Consider the following 19,382-nt stretch of genomic DNA (forward strand, 5'->3'; position numbering starts at 1 on the left):
TCATTTCGATGAACACCTACTTATAGAAAGGTAGAGAGTTCATTCCCAAACCAAGACAAAACCAAGACAAGCTAATGCAAGCGCTAAGAAACACAATGCATTAATAAACTAATCTCACGATGCATTGATACTACTAATGAAAGATTTAAAATTTGCTTTCCAATTTCTCAAACATGAAAATTCGTAATGCAAATGTACTTTCACTTTCGTATGCTAAATGAATGCAGTCTTTTGATTTTGATTGTTTTGAATTTAAAAGAAACAAACAAGAAAGTGTGAAAACTGATCGATCCAAACAATTTTGATCTATGTTCGGTAGTGAAAATAAATCGAATCAATACCAAAGATTGGTCCAATAATTGTCACTAAAAATCAACCAAAAAGAAACAAGCAATGGAGAAGGCTCAAACAGATTGACAAGAAGGTTGCAAATGAACCTTGGGCAAACAAGCAACCAAGCCAAGTAATTCAAGAACTTGAAAGAACAAACTAGGTCACACAACCAAAAATACAAGATTCATTCAATAAAACCAAAGAAAGAGTACCTTAACCACAAGTAATAAAAAACAAGCTAATGAGAGATAAGAAACAGCAGGGGATAAATAAGGTTGATGGATTCAGGAGGTAAAGTTGTAAAAACAACTTTACAGGAATCGTCGTGGGTGTTACACTGACAACTAGAGACTAGTCGCTACTGTTACACTGACAACTAGAGACTGGTCGCTAGTGTTACACTGACAACTAGAGCCCAATCACTAAAGTACACCCGTTTTCAGCGACGGCCGATTTCAAGAGTCATCGTGGGAATTAAACTAGCAACTCGAGACGAAAGCCCAATAGTCACAGGTACAAAGCTATAACATCAGCGACGTCGTCACGATTATTAGGCTATCTTCAGCAATGATCTTACTTAAGCAAAAGACAAAGTAAAATCACCTAAATGACACAAAATTATTCTTTCAGACAGTAAGGGAACTTCCCAAATTGACCCAGGTAACCCAAAAAACTGATGGTTTAACCCCAAAATTCAAGAGACACTAAATCAAAACCAAAACAAGAGCAAACAAGAGAAGAAACATGCAAAGGACTCCCCAGTGGAGTCGCCAACTTGTGATGTAGGAAAGTGTTCCCTCTGTGGACAGAGGCAACCCCTCTAGCCTTAGAGTGGGCCTAGTCACAACAAGGACAAAACAACAATTAATTCCCTTAAATAGTCATCATTGGAAGCCTACCTCAAACTGGTGGTTGATGAAGTTCCGTTGCACTACTCCAGCTTCCGTTTCCTTCTCCTTAATAAGCAATCAACCTGAAACACCACAAAGAAATGACAGAGCACGTAACTGAGAAAAAACAATGATCTACTTACTCATAAAGTCAAGAAGTCATGAGCTATCAAGTAAATTGCATACAAGACATAAGAAATCATCATTGATTGTATTAATAATAAATCAAGAGCAAAGCTTACAACCAAGTCTTGACGTCGTAAGCCTTCTCAGAGGGTCCAACTAGTGTGTTTCTTCAAGCATTCACTCTCAAAGATGGGTCTCCCAAATAGTAATATATCTCTCTCTCCCATTTACAAGCTTTACACAAGGTTAAGGGCACTCCACACCTTCTTGCAAACTATAAAGCAATCCCACACTTGTCATGCTCACACCAACAATCTATCAAACACAAAAGCAACAGCAGCACTGTACAACCAAAAGAACTCCAAAAACTAGCCACTAGTAGATCATAGAAATGGTGAGTGATTTTATAGGAGAAGGAGCCTCCATGAAATGAGGGAGAGGGAGCTTATCCTCAAGGAAGGTAGCACAAAAGACGGAACCACCATCCTAGAGGTGAAAAGGCGACCCAAACTAACCCAACAACCAACTCTTGAAACATCCAGAAGGCTGACTATTTGAACTAATTCGCGAAATCTGGATCATCGCAGGTCATGAACTAGGGACTAGCGATGACGTCACAATGATACAGTGCATGACAGAGAACCATCGCGGATTTTAAGGGTTTACTAGCGACAATGTAGGAAATTAATCAAAAAGGGTCAACCTTCAGCATCAGAGAGCATTTGCTTAATATTCTTACATGAGTGGGAAGATATGAACATGTTTATTTGACACATCACACAGTAGAGGGATTGATATGAGGACAGTGACAAATTATTGTGTAACAAGGATAGTTGTCTGCAAGATTACCAAATCAGCGTGATACATGTATAACATAATCATAACAACATATAGACATACGCGAGTAAATGTATCAACTCATAAACATTACTCTAACTAGGATCCAGTCATCAATGCAAGGCCATATCAACAATGCATGCTATGACGTCATGCATGAAAATAACCATTAATCCATTGTACGCATTGCCACATGAAACCAGCAATATGCATAAGAAATGCCAAACCAACTACAAATATGCATAACCGCATGTATTCAAACATAATCGATCAGTTATTGTAATCAACCTACAAGCCTAGTGCATGTAATCAAAATATTCAACAATGTAACCTAACATACAAGGATGTAAGTAGGTACCATGAAATCAACATGTAAGTGACATATAATCCATAAACAGTCAGTCACATGCTCATTTCAAATAAATTTCATGAAATCAATAACAAATTCTCCATGATAACCATACTACAAACCTAATCAATCATCAAGCAAATGTAATAATTATATAAGTGTAAGAGACACACATGCAACTGACATGCATGCATGACCAACACATAGCCCATCCAGTCCAAGGGATGAACCATGCTATGATACCACTCTGCAACAGCCTCCTCCCACATCTACCCAAGCAACCATCCAACCAGGGTAAACATGCGACGAGAGGACATTATGATATGATTAAACCTCCTAAGTCACCTTAAGGAAGTGGAACTGACGGAAACACACCATACAAACATCCAACATCATAAAAAAAAACCCAAAGGACAAGTGAGCCACTTAGACAGCCTGTGCCTGGGTCCCACTATTGTTTTAGGTCTCTTGGGCCATAATTTCTCTCATGCTATGGGCAAGGGAGTGGCCAACAACCTAAATTCACTATCACAGGCCTTCCTGCCAATGAATGTGGACCAAAATCTTCAGTGATGTGCTAGCGACCTTGGGATTTAAGCCACTTTCTCAAGCTTAGAGCCCAAGACATTGCCCAGAACTGATCCATCTCTTCGAATCAGTAAAGTAACATGGAAATGAAAGCACTAAATCAAATACTTGTTCAAGGCCTTGACTGGATCCCTACTAGCCATGAAAGGCATTTCGTTAAACATATCATCGTCATGTAATCTACAGGTGTAAATAATAGAGTTAAGTGTAGGGATCTCATACTTATTTGAGAATCGCTACGAACCATTGTTCCCTTATTCCATTTGCTGCATTAACATCTATTAGGTAATATACACATTATCCATTCACATACAAGTAAAAACATGTTGAGAGCCATACATTGAAGCTATCATAAAATGTGCATATAACTAGCATAATAGGAACAAAAATACAATAAACATAACAAATATCAAATCCATAAATACCTCAATACCTTTACACATGGAAATCAAGGGAATAGATTTATCATTAATGAATGCAATGAACCAACTAGAGATGGGACTACCACATTCCACCCGACCATAGAATGGCTGAGCCAAATCTCTCTTCAGCCATTCACCCCTTTGCCATATTCCAAGCACGAATTTGGGATCTCATAGAACACATCAATCAAAAATAATTTAGGGCTTCCAGAGGCCATCCACCTCAACCCATCAAATAGTAACTCCACCTCATGGTTGGAAATCAGAAAACCGTCATCCGATCGGTCTCTATCCAATCCTTCCAAGGCTCCAGAGTGTTTGTCCAACCAAGGCTCCAGGACTAGTAACTCAACCAAGAACTTCTAATGGGCTCTAGAGAGTTTTTCTAACCAAGGCTCGAGGACTAGTAACTCAAACCACCAAGGACTCTAGAGAATTTGTCCAACCAAAGCTCTAGGACTAGTAACTCAACCCAAGCTAGTACAAGGCTCTAGAGCGTTTGTCCAACCAAGGCTCCAGGACTAGTAACTCAACACAAGCTAAGGGAACATGAGAACCAACCAAAAACAAGCAATGAAAGTAAACCCAAAATCACCATGGCTATCCAGAAAATGGCATGGCTAGGCAATCCACTATCAATCTAGTAAATCCTGCATGCCAATGACATATCACAACCAAGAAACCACATGCATATGCTATGCATGCCAAAACTAGTGAAGAAATCATACACGCAACTCGGTACCTGCAAGAAAATCTGATGTAGTTGCTGATGTTGATGCCATCTTGTGCTTTCATGCTCTTCCTTTTCCTTGTTTCTCCAAGAATCCAAGTATGACACACCCTCCAAGAGTGCTCCAAGAAATCTCTAAGTATCCAAGAGTATGAGAGAGAGAAAAAATGAGAGATCTCCAACACTGAATTGAGAAAAGGTTACCCACTGATCCTCGAAATATTTTTTATGAATGAGGCCTCCATTTTCTTCATTTTCCATTATTTCCTTCATTTTCCTCCTCACATGCAACCTATGACCTTTCACCTCATTTTTATCCTAATTTCCATTATTTTCATAAATAATTCTGCCAAAATGCCTTTTAATGCCTTAGCCATTGCCTTTTCCAATTTCCTTAGCCATAAACAAACAAATGAACACCCCCTAGGATGGCTTGCCCAACATTCAACTTGGAATAAGTGTCCCAATCATCCGTGGTTATTGTTTTTTAACATTTATTACATGGACAGGAGGAATATTGTTTCAATTTTGAATGGAAGAAAAATGAGAACTCGAGGAATAAAAAAATGGATTCCTGGTGAAGTATCAAATTACAAAAACTGAAGAGAGATTAATTATAGTGCCTAGTGAGAGCTTTCCAACAATGTTAATAGTTCGTCAAACCCAACTATGGTTCTCTAGTCATGTCTAACGAAAAAATTAGGGTTCGTTTTAAATGGGCTTCTTGCCCCCAAATCTAATTCATTTTCACTTTGAGCTATTAGAGAATTTGGAGAGGACGAGGAGGCCCTAAATATTGGTGAGCTCATAGTAGAAAAACCAACAGTCAAAGTCTAAATATGCAACTTTCAGGTAGTTGGCATAACTTTACTCATAAATTTTCGTGGATTAAGCTTTCATATTAGGGCTTCATCTGGTGGGGGGGAACCCTTCCTTTTATTCATGGTTGAAATGCACCTATTGGGCCATTTTGTGTGTTATGGGGTGTAGGAAATAGGATGAAAAGTGCATTGAACACAATTTGTGTTGGAAAAACTAAAATGTGGACCCAAGGGGTAAAGTAGTTTTGGGGGTCCAATGGGAGCTTTGAATCTGAACTAACAAAATATGATGGTATTTTGTAGGTATGGTGGAGTTAAATTTGGTATGGTGGAGCGAGATTTTGATGATATTTTCACTTAGGTTTAGGGGGACCAAGTTATCAGAGGGGCTCTCACATGGTATGGGTTGTTTAAATTCTTTGAGAACCCCTTGATGAGGGTTGATGATACACTTTTATCCTAGATTGTGAGCTATTGGGACTTAGATCATGAGAGATTTGTGATATAAGGGCATAGGATCGAGATAAGTATCTAGGACATATATATTTTTTATAGGGTTTCCACCATTAGGGGTGGTGTTATGTGGACTTATCCCTCTTTCAAACAAGAGAAATCTCCCTAGACTTAAAAGAACCCAAGCAACAAAGCAATTGAAAGCTAAAGCATGTGAGGAGGACAATGAAGGAAATAATGGAAAATGAAGGTATCCTTTGGAATAAGCATCCTAGTCATCCTTTGTTCTTTACATTACCTCTCCAGTCTAGCTTAGTCTCAGTTCTGCACTTCGATTGTTCATAGCAATGCTCTAGCTTTCAAATGCTTTGTTACTAGGGTTCTTTGTAGTCTAAGGAGATCGCTCTTGTCTGAAGGAGGGATAAGTCCACATAACACCACCCCTAATGGTGGAAACCCTGTCAAAAAATATATGTCCTAGATAGTTATCTCGATCCTATGCCCTTATATCACAAATGTCTCATGCTCTAGGTCCCAATAGATCACAATATAGGATAAAAGTGTCTCACCAGCCCTTATCAAGGGGTTCTCAAAGAATTTGAGCAACCCATACCATGCGAGGACCCCTCTGATAACTTGGTCCCCCTAAACCTCAGTGAAAAGATCATCAAAATCTTTCTCCACCGTACCAAATTTAACTCTACCATACGTACAAAATAAGATCATATTTTGTTAGTTCAAAGTCAAATCTCCCAGGAGACCCCCAGAACTAATTTTCCCCTTAGGTCCACATTTTAGTTTTTCCACCCAAAACTGCGTTGACGCACTTTTCAGCCTATTTCCTACACCCCATAACACAAAAAAATGGCCCAACATGTGTGTTTCAACCATAAAGAAAATAAAAGGTTCCCCTCGCTAGATGAAGCCTTAATATGAAAGCTTAATCCACAAAAATTGATAAGTAAGGCTAGGCCACCGACCTGAAATTCACATATTCAGACTTTGATGGCTGGTTTGTCTACTATGAGCTCACCAATATTTAGGGCCTCCTCCTCCTCTCTAAATTATCCAATAGCTCAAATTGAAAATGAATTGGATTTGGGGGAAAGAAGCCCTTTTATAAAAAAAACCATAGTTTTTTCGTTATCCAGGACTAGAAAACCATAGCTAGGTTTGACAAATTATTAGCATCATTGGAAAGCTCTCACCAAGCACTATAATGAATCTCTCTTCATTTTTCGTAATTTGACACTTCACCAGGAATCCATTTTTTTATTCCTCAAGTTCTCATTTTGCTTCCTTTCAAAATATTTTACGGAAGATTCCTCAATCATATACTTTCCTAATTTTCATGTAGCAACATGTCCTCCAAAATTCATTCTTCAGTCAAAAACCAATCTATTCCCTCCCTCTTAACTAGGAAGTGCCTTTTCATCTGGAATCCCTCTTAATCATTTTGAGATATATTCTATGCAGTCTTCCTCCGGGAGATCAACATCTTCTTTTCGACATCGGAGAATCGTTCCCAGATTCCAACCATTTCATCATAGTTATTATCATCCTCATAATGGTTTTCACATCGAGCCTCTTCACCAAGTTGAAGATTGTGTACCTACACAACTTAGATAGCAAGTACAACAAAATCTATATAAGCATGAAGTTAGCCATATCAAAATCATGAAAGCATTTCAACTTTATACATATCAAATACCCAAACTAAATTACAAACAAGAGACATGTACTCTTCAACATCTTTCTATGGATTTTTTCATAAACACTAGACTACTTAATAATAACTTTCATTCCATCTATGGTTTCAATGTGTCTTCCAAAGATATGGCATACCTTACTACAACATATAGTAAACCCTAGAGACAATTCAGACAAATATAAAGCATCTAAGACCCTTTCGAAATTCATAAGTTAGACTTCTCGCTAGGGTTTCATACAAATCCTAGATTTCATACAAAATATTCAATCACCACTTAGTCATTATCATGACCAGCTTCCACTAGGGTTAGTTCCAACCCCTAGATTTTCAATCAACCATCAATCACAACTAAAACTCATATTTTAGCAATCATACACAAATCTCAAATTATCATATTGATATCATACATCAAAGATTTCTACTTCTACTAAGTTTTAACTCCAAAACCTTAGAACTCCATTTTCACAATCTCAACAATCATTAAATAGATTTTAGATTGTTACATGCTAGACAATGGTATTACTAGGATCTAGCTGCAAAACCCTAGATTTCCAAATATCATCATCCTAGAATCTCAGAAAAGGACTTCCATTAAATCCTAAAACTTATGACCATCAATAACTAGGTCAACACACATATCTAGGAATTCATAATCATACATATGCATATCATATATCCAACAACACTAATATATTTGACCTAGACCAATCTAGGGTTTCATCCAAATGGACACACACACACACATATATATATATATGCCTATATGCCATCATCATGTAAAGGCATTTAATATCATGTGATAGTCAAACCCAACTTCACAAATATTAATAGGCATACAACAAACTAGGGTTTATACATATACCAAGGAAATCATTTCTAAGACAAGTAAGGGTATTTCTCACACATTCCACCAAACCCTAATGAGTTAGGCTTTCAATGTAGAATCATTAAAACCCAACATTACCAATATTTCAAAGGTTTTTGGATTTTAGACCTTATCATTCAACCCTAACAAGTTAGGTTTTCATGATCATACCAAAATCCCAAACATTATATCATCAATAAGACTTCAAACAACATTTCAAATATCCCTAAGCAGCTTAGGGTTTCAAACATTCACATTAGCATACCCTTCTGCTAGGGTTTTCCAGAACCTGTCTAGGGTCCTACAAAATCAATTAAGAATATGAGTGGGTTGGGTAGATTTATCAAGAGATGAATCACCCAAGACAAGAATCATTATGATTCAAGAGAGCTAGACACAACAATTGTTAATAATGTAGAATGGATTGCCAAAAAGAATGATTATGAAGAGGACAAATCTCATGATCTAAGACATACCTTTTTTTATCTCCAATGCTTTGTCTTGTGAGGCCTTCTTTCATAATTCTTGAGCGTTCAACAAGTCTGTAGACATACTTTCAAGAAAAACATGGGATACCAAGAATCATGATTTAACTTCTCAAGTTAGATCTCCTACATAACCATGGAGGATGGAATCCTATAAATATTATTCCTTCTTTCAATCAAGGACTTTTATTTGACATCCTAGATTACTTGTAATTTCTAGAAGATAAGGATCGAGATTCTAATATGAGATTTAGTATGTTATCTAGGGAGTACTAACTATGTATCATTTGAAAATATTTATGATTATACTTACCTTGTATTTTACATACCTCTGATTCTTGAGAGCTTATTAACCTTGTCGTAGTAACAATATTGTACTCAGATCCTGAAAGAGTGCTTGAGTTTGTAAGGACAAACTTCAGATAGTTTATGTGATGACATAGTCCACTTCGGTTTGTACACAGTAATCCCAATCTTCGTTGTTTGTAGGAGTGGCACAGTTCATTAATGATGACAATGTGGTGGAAGCAAAAGCTTCTTGTTGTGGTTAACCCTTATCACTGTTTTAGTTCTTATAAATATCAATGCTCCAGCCTATGATCCTATCAAAACTTTAACCACATATCATAGAACCCGAATTCTTTTATGATTGTAACTTCACCGAAAATTTATGAACCCAATCTCTGAAGTGATCGAGTTGTCTCGTTGTATCTTACATCATACTTATACTTGTGATACTAGATGTCTTGAGTTCATTACTATCCTGTGGAGTGAAGTTATATTTTTCTTCTAGACTGTGAGATCATTGACCCTTGCTCTCTGAGATGATTTGACTGTGACTGAGATTAATACCTGAACTTTTCATTCTTTGACTTGTCACCTTGAGGTATAGTGAAATTATCTTTCTTCAAGGTGTCTTAGCCCATTGTAGTCTTAGCTCCATTAGCCCAGAACTACCTTCTTCAAACTGCCTTTCAACCATGACCATAGCTTTGATACCATGGTGGAAAATCCGAAGGTTTGCTGTTAAAACAATTTTCCCTTATTATGACATTAACTTGTTATGTTTTCAGTATCAATGTTAGATTTCTTAATTATCCTTTCTTATCATCAATATTAATGCTAAACAAGAAAAGAAGAGAACACAAGATATAGGCACGTTTCTAGGGAAAAACCTCCCTCGAGGGGAAAACCCAGTCACAAATTCTTCCTTCAGTAGATTGAAAGATGAGACGTCCAAGACCGTTACATTTGAGACTACCTCCATCAAGTCACCCTTCTTCCTTTCACTGTGTTACCATCATCATTTTGATGAGCCCCAAAAATGGATAATTATTTGGGCTCATTCAACCTCCTAATTCGACTTAATCCACCATTCTCATTAGTTTATTGCATGTTTTTTATTATATTTATGCTAATAGAGTGAATTGGGTTAGTCATTATGCCAACAAGTCTAATGTGTGCTTTGTGTAGCCTTTTTGGTCAATTTGGAGACAAAATTGAAGGTTTTAATGAGCACCTGGCAGCCAAATTCATGGGAGAACAAGGGAGAGGATTTGTAGGAAGGTGTCCCCTTCATTTATGGCCCTTTTCTCGAATTCTCCACCATCAGCTCGGAGTTCAAGGGCCACCAAATCAATTAGCACAAGGGCAGCCAAGCAAGTCAAGTAGGACTGCTGTTAACTACAAGTTTTGGGCAACCGAGTCCCTAAAGTTTAGGAGGACTGTTGGGGTCCTCAATTTGTATAAATAAGAAGGCTTAGGGCCTCATTTTGTTTAGCTAGTAGTTAGCCAATGGTTATTCATTTTGTAGGCAGAAGTTAGCTAGTCTATAGTTCGATTTTTAGGCAGTAGATTAGCTTTGCTTTCAGCACATTTTCAAGTTTCCCTTGTGGACAGTTTTGATGTAACTCTTCTTTTCTTGCTCAATAAAGATGAATCCAGCTTTTCACCAGCTCTAAATCTCTCTTAGGAGGTTGTAGCTCTTGGGGTTGGGCCCATCTCAAGCGCCCAGTACCTCCTTTGTTTATCTTTATGTGTTTTTGCTGCATTCTTAGAATAAAATCTGCTATTTAGATTTAAATGTTGTGTTGTTATTTAAGTTGCTCTTGATGATTAAAAAGGTTCTTCATGTTCAGATTTACTTTATTGGTTAATCACAGGGAATATATTTAGAAAAATTCTACCAAGTAATTTGGATCTCACCTCCCCCTCAGTGGAATCATGAGCTGGGACCAATGTGACTTTGCTGCCAACAAAAACACTGTCTTTTTGCTTCACCATGCAATTAGTAGTGTTGGATTTTTAGTTGTCGAACTTGATATCAGTTTTGATTGCATGCTTCAGTTTATGATTGCTTAGTTGCATAGTTATTTCACGTATTTCATTTCGAATAAACTTCTGTTCATTTCCTTTTGCTGTTAGGTCAGATTAGAGTGAAGTAACTAGGTCATAGGTTTTATAAATGTTTGTTTCTTCAATTTGAAAAACCGCTTGCAGAATACCTGTTATCCTTCCTTACCTACCCATACTCCATCCAACCTACCTGCTTCACCCTTCACTCAGAACCCTTACATCACATTTCCCTCATTCGCTTACTTTGCCATGATTCTCATCTTCTTGTGCAACATCGTTTCATCCCTCCTTGAACAAATCTCACCATCTACGCCACTCCTCAACTCCATCCTCCAAGTCTTGAACTCCCCTACACCCCTATTTCACCTCCATACTCATTCCTCCACCTTTTTTCCTCCATCCATGCTTCAAAACCCCATTTCTGAACATCCTATACAAAAATTACAGAACATCCTGTAGAAATCCTAGAACATCCTTTAGAACCCCTGCAGACTTCCTGTAGAAGCTCATAAACGCGGTTTCTTGGCAGCCAAACTTTGTGAAACTCTCTGGAAGGGTGTCAGGGACTCCTTAGACCCTCTCTGAACCTTCCCGACCTCTTCCAAGCATTTCTCGTCCTTGATCCACCTCTGCACAGTAAAAAGCCAGTTAAAAACACATGCATGATAATTCTAATAACTTATTCAAAAATACAAAAAGATGTTTTCTTCAGGTAGAGGTAGTCTAGACACATGTATCTTACCTTCATAGAAGTAATGGCATCACTTTCAGTAGTTTGCATTCTCATCTTTGCATCAGTAGGACTAGCTGGTAGAATTAGGGTTTGCTAGGGTTTGCTAACTCAAAGGAAGCTAATCTACTTGCGGAAAGAAACTGAAAGCCAAAAATCATCCATCAGTTAAAAAGCTTCTTCTAAGAGCTCATAGAAGTTGGCTTAAGCCCCTAGCGGACATGTGCCAGCTGACCAAGTGACAGCTGCGGCAAGAGCTAGTACTTGTGCATACAGCACCGTCGCTTCCAAGTTTGTTACGAACTACCAGGTTGATAAAATTAAAGAAGGGAGTTCCAGGAGTTGCAGCATTATTGTTGCAATACTGGAGCCCACCATCTTTTTGGCGCCGTTGCCGGGGAAGTGTCAGAGTATTGGTGATTGTTGCTTTTCTTCTATTTTCCACTACAATCTTCTGCTAAGTAGTTTATTTCATTTCCATTATGCAATTTCGTTTATGCAAAAGTAGATTAGCATTTCCCACTTTCATAGATTAGCATTTCAATTCCGCAATTTCATTTTTGCAAGAGTAGATTAGAATTTCAATTCCGTAAGCGTAGCCTAGCATTTCATTCCTGCAATTTCATTTGAGCAAAATAGATTAGTCCTTTCATGCTTTCATTTCAATTCCGCATTTTCGTTTCAGCAAGATAGTTAGTTGCAGTTCAAACTATTTTAGTTTTCAAGTACAAGAAGAAAAATACAAAAATCAACCAAAAAGATTTCTTTTCATGCCTTGTAGGAGTAGTGATAGTTTAGAAAAATGATTGCACAACACCCCCACTGCTTCACACAGCCAACCTTCTCTCTTCTTCGATGGTTGTGATTAAAGAACCCTTAGGTGGACAGCAAGACACATTTGAAGAACCTGAAGGGAAGAAGAAGAAGAAACCATTCCTTTGGAGAAAATGGCTACAAGCAGAAATGTTGGGAGCAACACCTTGTCCAAAGACGAATTTGAAGATCAGATTGAAGATTTCAAGAGTGATATGAGGCAGTTTCTTGCCATGCAATTGGATACCTTGTGGATCCAAAAGAAGCAAGAAGAAGCCAAGAGGGCTTTGGCCATTTTTTGTCCTAGGTGCACTAGAAAGCATCCTAGGAACGAATGTCCATTGTACTCCATAGAAGTGTGTTTTGTCTGTGAAGAATACCATCCTACAGATCAATGCCTTTCCTTACCCAGAATCAAAGCTGCATATCAGAGAGCCAAAGGATCCACTGAATCACTCTATTATATGAACCAAAGGAGGCCGCATGGACCTAGATCTTACCAGCCAGATCTGCAAGGGACACCCGAGACCTATTATGACCCCTATCAAGCCACTTTCATGCCTTCTTGGGGTCCTCCTGCTCATCCTTTCTGGTTCACACCTCCTCCTTGTTCCTTCACAGATCCATATTATGCCCAACCAGTTGCTCATTCATTTCACACTTATGCTCAGCCACAACCTCAGTGGAATGCACCTTATCAGGGGTGGAGGCCCCAGTAGAAATCTCCTCCCGCTCATTTTCCTCCACCACCTTCTCATCCACAACCATCGCCTCCTCCTCCACCAAGGCAGCCCCACATGCCTACCCAACCACAACCCCATCCACATCCATCTCAAATCTACGCCCCCACTCAGCTACCCATACCACCATTTCCAAACCTGTCCATTGGAGTAGCTCAACACAATTGCAATGCTGGGACACAACATGTCCAAATGAATCCTCTTGAGCTCAATGATCTTCACCATAGCTCAGGAAGAGTATTGCAAAAAAGAGACTATATTGAAAGCATTGAAGGACCACATCAAGCAAAAGAAGATTCAGAAGAGGAAATCAAAGAGCCATGGGCTTTACTTGATGAAGAGAAGACATCAAAAGCAGAGATAAAGAAAGATCCCTCATGGTTACCATCAAATATTCCATGTATTCAAGAGAAAGATCAGCAAAAAGAGGAAGATGAGAAAGTCATGTTAGAAGGTGACATGAAACATGATCCAGATCAGCAAAAGAACCAAGGATATCAGAGCTATATTGAGATATGGTTTCAGACGGTCACTAAGTTGCAGCAGTACTCTCTTCTTCAGCTATGTTTGATCCCTTCAAAGTCAAATCATTTGGTCTCTGAGATCCGGATAGCTGTCAAAGCATGCATTTCAAGCCTCCACATCAGTTTATCTCTAATCTCGATGTGCACATGGCTCCATTGGAAGTATTCTTATACTTGAGAATGATTTTTTTTTTCAAGTAGGGTAGGGTAGAAAAAAGAAAAAAGAAAAAAGAGAAAGAAAAAAAAAACGAAAAAAGAGGGAAATAGAAATCTAAGGTGAAAACCTCCTCGGAGGCACCTTAGATTGGCTCATTGATTGAAAACCTCCATGAGGCAGTCAATGGGTTGGGAAAAAAAAAGAGAAAAGAGAATAAGATCTCTGGGTGAAAACCTCCCTTGGAGGTGCCCAGGGCAGGAAATTAGGGTGAAAACCTCCATGAGGCGCCCTAGTTGTTTTTCAAAAAAAAAAGAGAAAAAGAAAAATAAAAATAAATCTAATTTCCATTGAATAATTTCAGGTTGCAGCAATGACATTGCAGGGTAGGAGGATCACTCAAAACAAAGACAAAGGAGTTTTTGTGCCTTCTAGAGGAAGTTCTATATTTCTATAGGAAACATCCTGTAGAACCTTCAAGCGAGCCAGATTCGATTTTGGAAGGGGATCTAAAGCTTGGAATCCATTGGTTATGCCTGCAAGCATCCATGTTCCCATTCCTCACCCTTTTCCATCATCTTTTCCACCTCATTGTGCTTCTATAGGAAGTTGTAGAAATTGTAGGAAGCTAGAAATGGATTTCAAAAAGGTGGTTTGGTGAACATGGTAGCTTCCTCAAGGGTTCAGAAGTCCTCCTGCACTTTTCAAACTCCTCCTCCATCATCTCCATGCCTGCATCACAACCCAAGCTCAATTTTTCATACCATGCAACAAAACTGCAAAATGCCTTGAAGCAAAAATACCTAGAACAGAATTTGTTTCTTCCATAACTTGAAAACCATGCATCCATTTGAAAAACCATTTTACAAGGAATTGTACCGGGGTGACGGCAACATGCCTGAGTAGTTTCAGCCAATTCCGGTGCACGGTTTCGAAGAAATCAGCCTCCATCGCCATCAGCCATTTTTGCATTTTCTCCATATCCATGCATCCGTTTTAAAACTTGTTTCATGGGGAGATGCACATAGGTGGTAGTAGCCTACCCAAGCAGTTTCAGCCAATTCGGATGCACGGTTTCCAAGAAATTGATCTCTGAAATCTTCATCCATTTTCCATTTTTCTCAAAACATGTGCATCCATTGATCATGATTTTTCTATGGGAGGTGCATCATGATGATAGGAACATGCTCGGAAATTTTCAGATCGATCCGGTTTACCGTTTGGGAGCAATGGCGAAAACAAGTTCTGGTCTTGTGAAAATTCAGCAGCAGCAGCTTGAAGGTGCAGATCTGAACGTGGAAATGAACTCCTGCAGCTGGGATCCGGCCAGAGGACACCTGCACAAGGAAAAAACAACCATAAATCATCAGCCAAGCCCTCATGCAACCAAAGAAACCAGTGCATGCAGCAATGACTAGCCTCAGCACCTCACAGAAGCCATTTGACTTCAGGTACGTGACTGAAACTCGTTCTTCTATTGCACAAATCTAATTTAAAAACTGTATGAATGAATGGAATGGTGGAATTGAGCCACGAATATAGTAGGATTGAGCCGATAGTTCCTTGTCCAATTCTCTATCAATCAGCTGGGAATCATGCAACGTATGTGTTAGACAACTCCCGTGAAATTTGAAAAAACACAGACAGTTGTGGATATTTTAAACTTCAGTGCAACTAAGGGTAAGGGATTACACGCAGATGGCACTGCAGGGGACCAACAGTTTGCATGAGCAGCGCACGTCTCTGCCACCTCACCACAAATCACGCAGTAATTAAAGGAATGCTCGGCTGAAGACTCACGTTAACTGCTGATTCATTTACACTTGCAAACCTCTTCGGTTGAATCCTCTGCCTCTGAATTCTATTAAACTGACGTCCTTCGCCAAGTTTTTCAGCTTGTTCAAAATTCTCCCGCATACCAAGATCGTTCAAAGGCACAGAGACATCCTACAGAGGCTGGGCACTCTACAGGCGTTTCTACAGGAAGCTGCGCCACAGGAAACCCAACATACGAAGAAACTTGGACTGTTCACGTCGAGGGTGGCAATTCTCAGTGAGTGTAAAGCATGAGTATGAACAACCATGGGATAATGTCAAAGCCCATTTGACAACTTGTGATCCAAATACCAAGCATACAGTGTCAAATTCTGAGATTCCCCAAGAAGTTGTAGAAGACAAAGAAGTTATATTCACTTGTGATGTTACTTTCCGGGAGAGCCCTATGAAATGGGCATCACGTTGGGATACTTACCTTCTTATGACAGATGATCAGATCCATTGGTTCTCTATCATCAACTCATTGATGATTGTTTTATTTCTCTCCGGAATGGTTGCAATGATCATGATGCGAACATTTGTACCGGGATATCTCAAAATACAACCAATTAGAAACACAGGATGAGGCTCAAGAGGAAACATGATGGAAGTCGGTCCATGGAGATGTGGCCAGGGTCCCAACCAATGCAAGCTTACTTTGTGTCTATGGGGGCACTGGAGTTCAGTTTTTTGCCATGACACTAGTGACAATGATATTTGCAGTCCTTGGTTTCCTTTCTCCTTCGAACCGTAGAGGTTTCATGACAGCTATGCTGCTATTGTGGGTGTTTATGGGTTTGTTTGCAGGGTATGCATTGTCACGTCTATATAAGATGTTCAAGGGCACAGAATAGAGGAGGAACACGCTGAAGACAACATTCGTGTTTCCAAGCATTGCCTTTTGTATTTTCTTTATTCTCAATGCACTGTTATGGAAAAAAATCATCTGGTGCAGTTCCTTTCGGGACTATGTTTGCCTTGGTCCTTTTATGGTTTGAAATTTCTGTGCCATTGGTCTTTGTGGGCAGTTACTTTGGCTACAAGAAACCTGCAATTGAAGATCCAGTGAAGACCAATAAAATCCCCAGGCAGATTCTAGAGCAAGCTTGGTATATGCAGCCCATTTTCTCAACACCAATTGGAGGCATGTTGCCTTTTGGAGCTGTATTCATTGAATTGTTCTTCATATTAACTTCAATATGGTTGCATCAGTTCTACTATATATTTGGGTTCCTGTTCAGTGCCTCTGTGATCCTCATTGTTACATGTGCAGAGATCACCATTGTCCTGTGCTACTTCGAATTGTGCAGTGAAGATTACAACTGGTGGTGGAGATCTTATTTGACTACAGGCTCCTCAGCATTTTACTTGTTTCTCTATGCCACATTCTATTTCTTCACCAAGCTGGAGATGACAAAGCTTGTTTCTAGAATTTTATATTTTGGCTACATTCCCATCATGTCATACTCATTTTTTGTTCTAACCGGTACAATAGGTTTCTATGCATGCCTTTGGTTTGTGCGGACAATATACTCATCAGTGAGAATTGACTGAGGCTCTGCATGCAGCTGCCATTTTTCAGAGGGGCCGTTTAAGTTTTGGTTTAGGGGAATGGTGCTTGCTCCTTTTATGTTGTTTTAGAGGTTTTTGGGTAACATTACATGAGACACCAATGTCAATGTGCTGCTGTGGGAGTTAACGCTGAAGATGTTGCAGGAACACAATGCCGAAAGGGGGCCTCCCAACACAAGCAGAAGGGTCCCTACCAAGTTCCCAGGCATCCTCACATTCATCCCCTCCATGAACACTCATTTTTTTCAGAGTTCAGACACAATTTAGTCATGGTTCAACCTTCTACAGGAAGCTACAGGACTTTCTACAGGAAGTTCTGTATTTTTACCAGAAACATCCTGTAGAAGCCTTTAGGTAGGCCAGAATCAATTATGGAGAGGGATTTGAAGCTTGAAGTTTGTTGAGGATGCATGCAACCACTCTTTTCTTCCATCCTCCACTAGTTTCATCTCCTTTCACCACCATTTCCACCATCAGATTGAATATACTTGCACAATCATACCAAAGTTGAGAATTCTCTAGGAAAAGAAGCACAGGCAGTGAAAAGAAGCAAAGAGAAAAGCATGGTTTCATGACAGAGAAGAGGACATCACTTCAGAAGCTTGGCATGACAAGGAGGCCACCAGGGCCATCAAAGATGAGGAGATAGATTGGTTGCTCAAAGGATGAGCAACACTTTCAGTAGGGGGGTGATGATGAGCCCCAAAAATGGATAATTATTTGGGCTCATTCAACCTCCTAATTCGACTTAATCCACCATTCTCATTAGTTTATTGCATGTTTTTTATTATATTTATGCTAATAGAGTGAATTGGGTTAGTCATTATGCCAACAAGTCTAATGTGTGCTTTGTGTAGCCTTTTTGGTCAATTTGGAGACAAAATTGAAGGTTTTAATGAGCACCTGGCAGCCAAATTCGTGGGAGAACAAGGGAGAGGATTTGTAGGAAGGTGTCCCCTTCATTTATGGGCCCTTACCTCGAATTCTCCACCATCAGCTCGGAGTTCAAGGGCCACAAAATCAATTAGCACAAGGGCAACCAAGCAAGTCAAGTAGGACTGTTGTTAACTACAAGTTTTGGGCAGCCGAGTCCCTAAAGTTTAGGAGGACTGTTGGGGTCCTCAATTTGTATAAATAAGAAGGCTTAGGGCCTCATTTTGTTTCGCTAGTAGTTAGCCAATGGTTAGTCATTTTGTAGGCAGAAGTTAGCTAATCTATAGTTCGATTTTTAGGCAGTAGATTAGCTTTGCTTTCAGCACATTTTCAAGTTTCCCTTGTGGACAGTTTTGATGTAACTCTTCTTTTCTTGCTCAATAAAGATGAATCCAGCTTTGCACCAGCTCTAAATCTCTCTTAGGATGCTGTAGCTCTTGGGGTTGGGCCCATCTCAAGCGCCCAATACCTCCTTTGTTTATCTTTATGTGTTTTTGATGCATTCTTAGAATAAAATCTGCTATTTAGATTTAAATGTTGTGTTGTTATTTAAGTTGCTCTTGATGATTAAAAAGGTTCTTCATGTTCAGATTTACTTTATTGGTTAATCACAGGGAATATATTCAGAAAAATGCTACCAAGTACTTTGGATCTCACCTCCCCCTCAGTGGAATCATGAGCTGGGACCAATGTGACTTTGCTGCCAACAAAAACACTGTCTTTTTGCTTCACCATGCAATTAGTAGTGTTGGATTTTTAGTTGTCGAACTTGATATCAGTTTTGATTGCATGCTTCAGTTTATGATTGCTTAGTTGCATAGTTATTTCATGTATTTCATTTCAAATAAACTTCTGTTCATTTCCTTTTGTTGTTAGGTCAGATTAGAGTGAAGTAACTAGGTCATAGGTTTTATAAGTGTTTGTTTGTTCAGTTTTGAAAAACGCTTGCAGAGTACCTGTTATCCTTCCTTACCTGCCCATACTCCGTCCAACCTACCTACTTCACCCTTCACTCAGAACCCTTACCTCACATTTGCCTCATTCGCTTACTTTGCCATGATTCTCATCTTCTTGTGCAACATCGTTTCATCCCTCCTTGAATAAATCTCACCATCTACGCCACTCCTCAACTCCAT

The 19,382-nt window shown here is 39.2% G+C and overlaps 1 pseudogene; it reads left to right on the forward strand.

Annotated features, from left to right (window-relative positions):
• LOC149152616 (transmembrane 9 superfamily member 8 pseudogene) overlaps positions 1-17,295 on the forward strand; it is a 63,883-nt pseudogene extending 46,588 nt beyond the window's left edge.
• Positions 17,296-19,382: the final 2,087 nt, after the last annotated feature.

The sequence above is a fragment of the Pinus tabuliformis genome, chromosome 9 (genome assembly GCF_031772625.1).
Source record: "Pinus tabuliformis cultivar Carrire ecotype Pingquan chromosome 9, CPIR1, whole genome shotgun sequence".
Lineage (NCBI taxonomy): Eukaryota > Viridiplantae > Streptophyta > Pinopsida > Pinales > Pinaceae > Pinus > Pinus tabuliformis.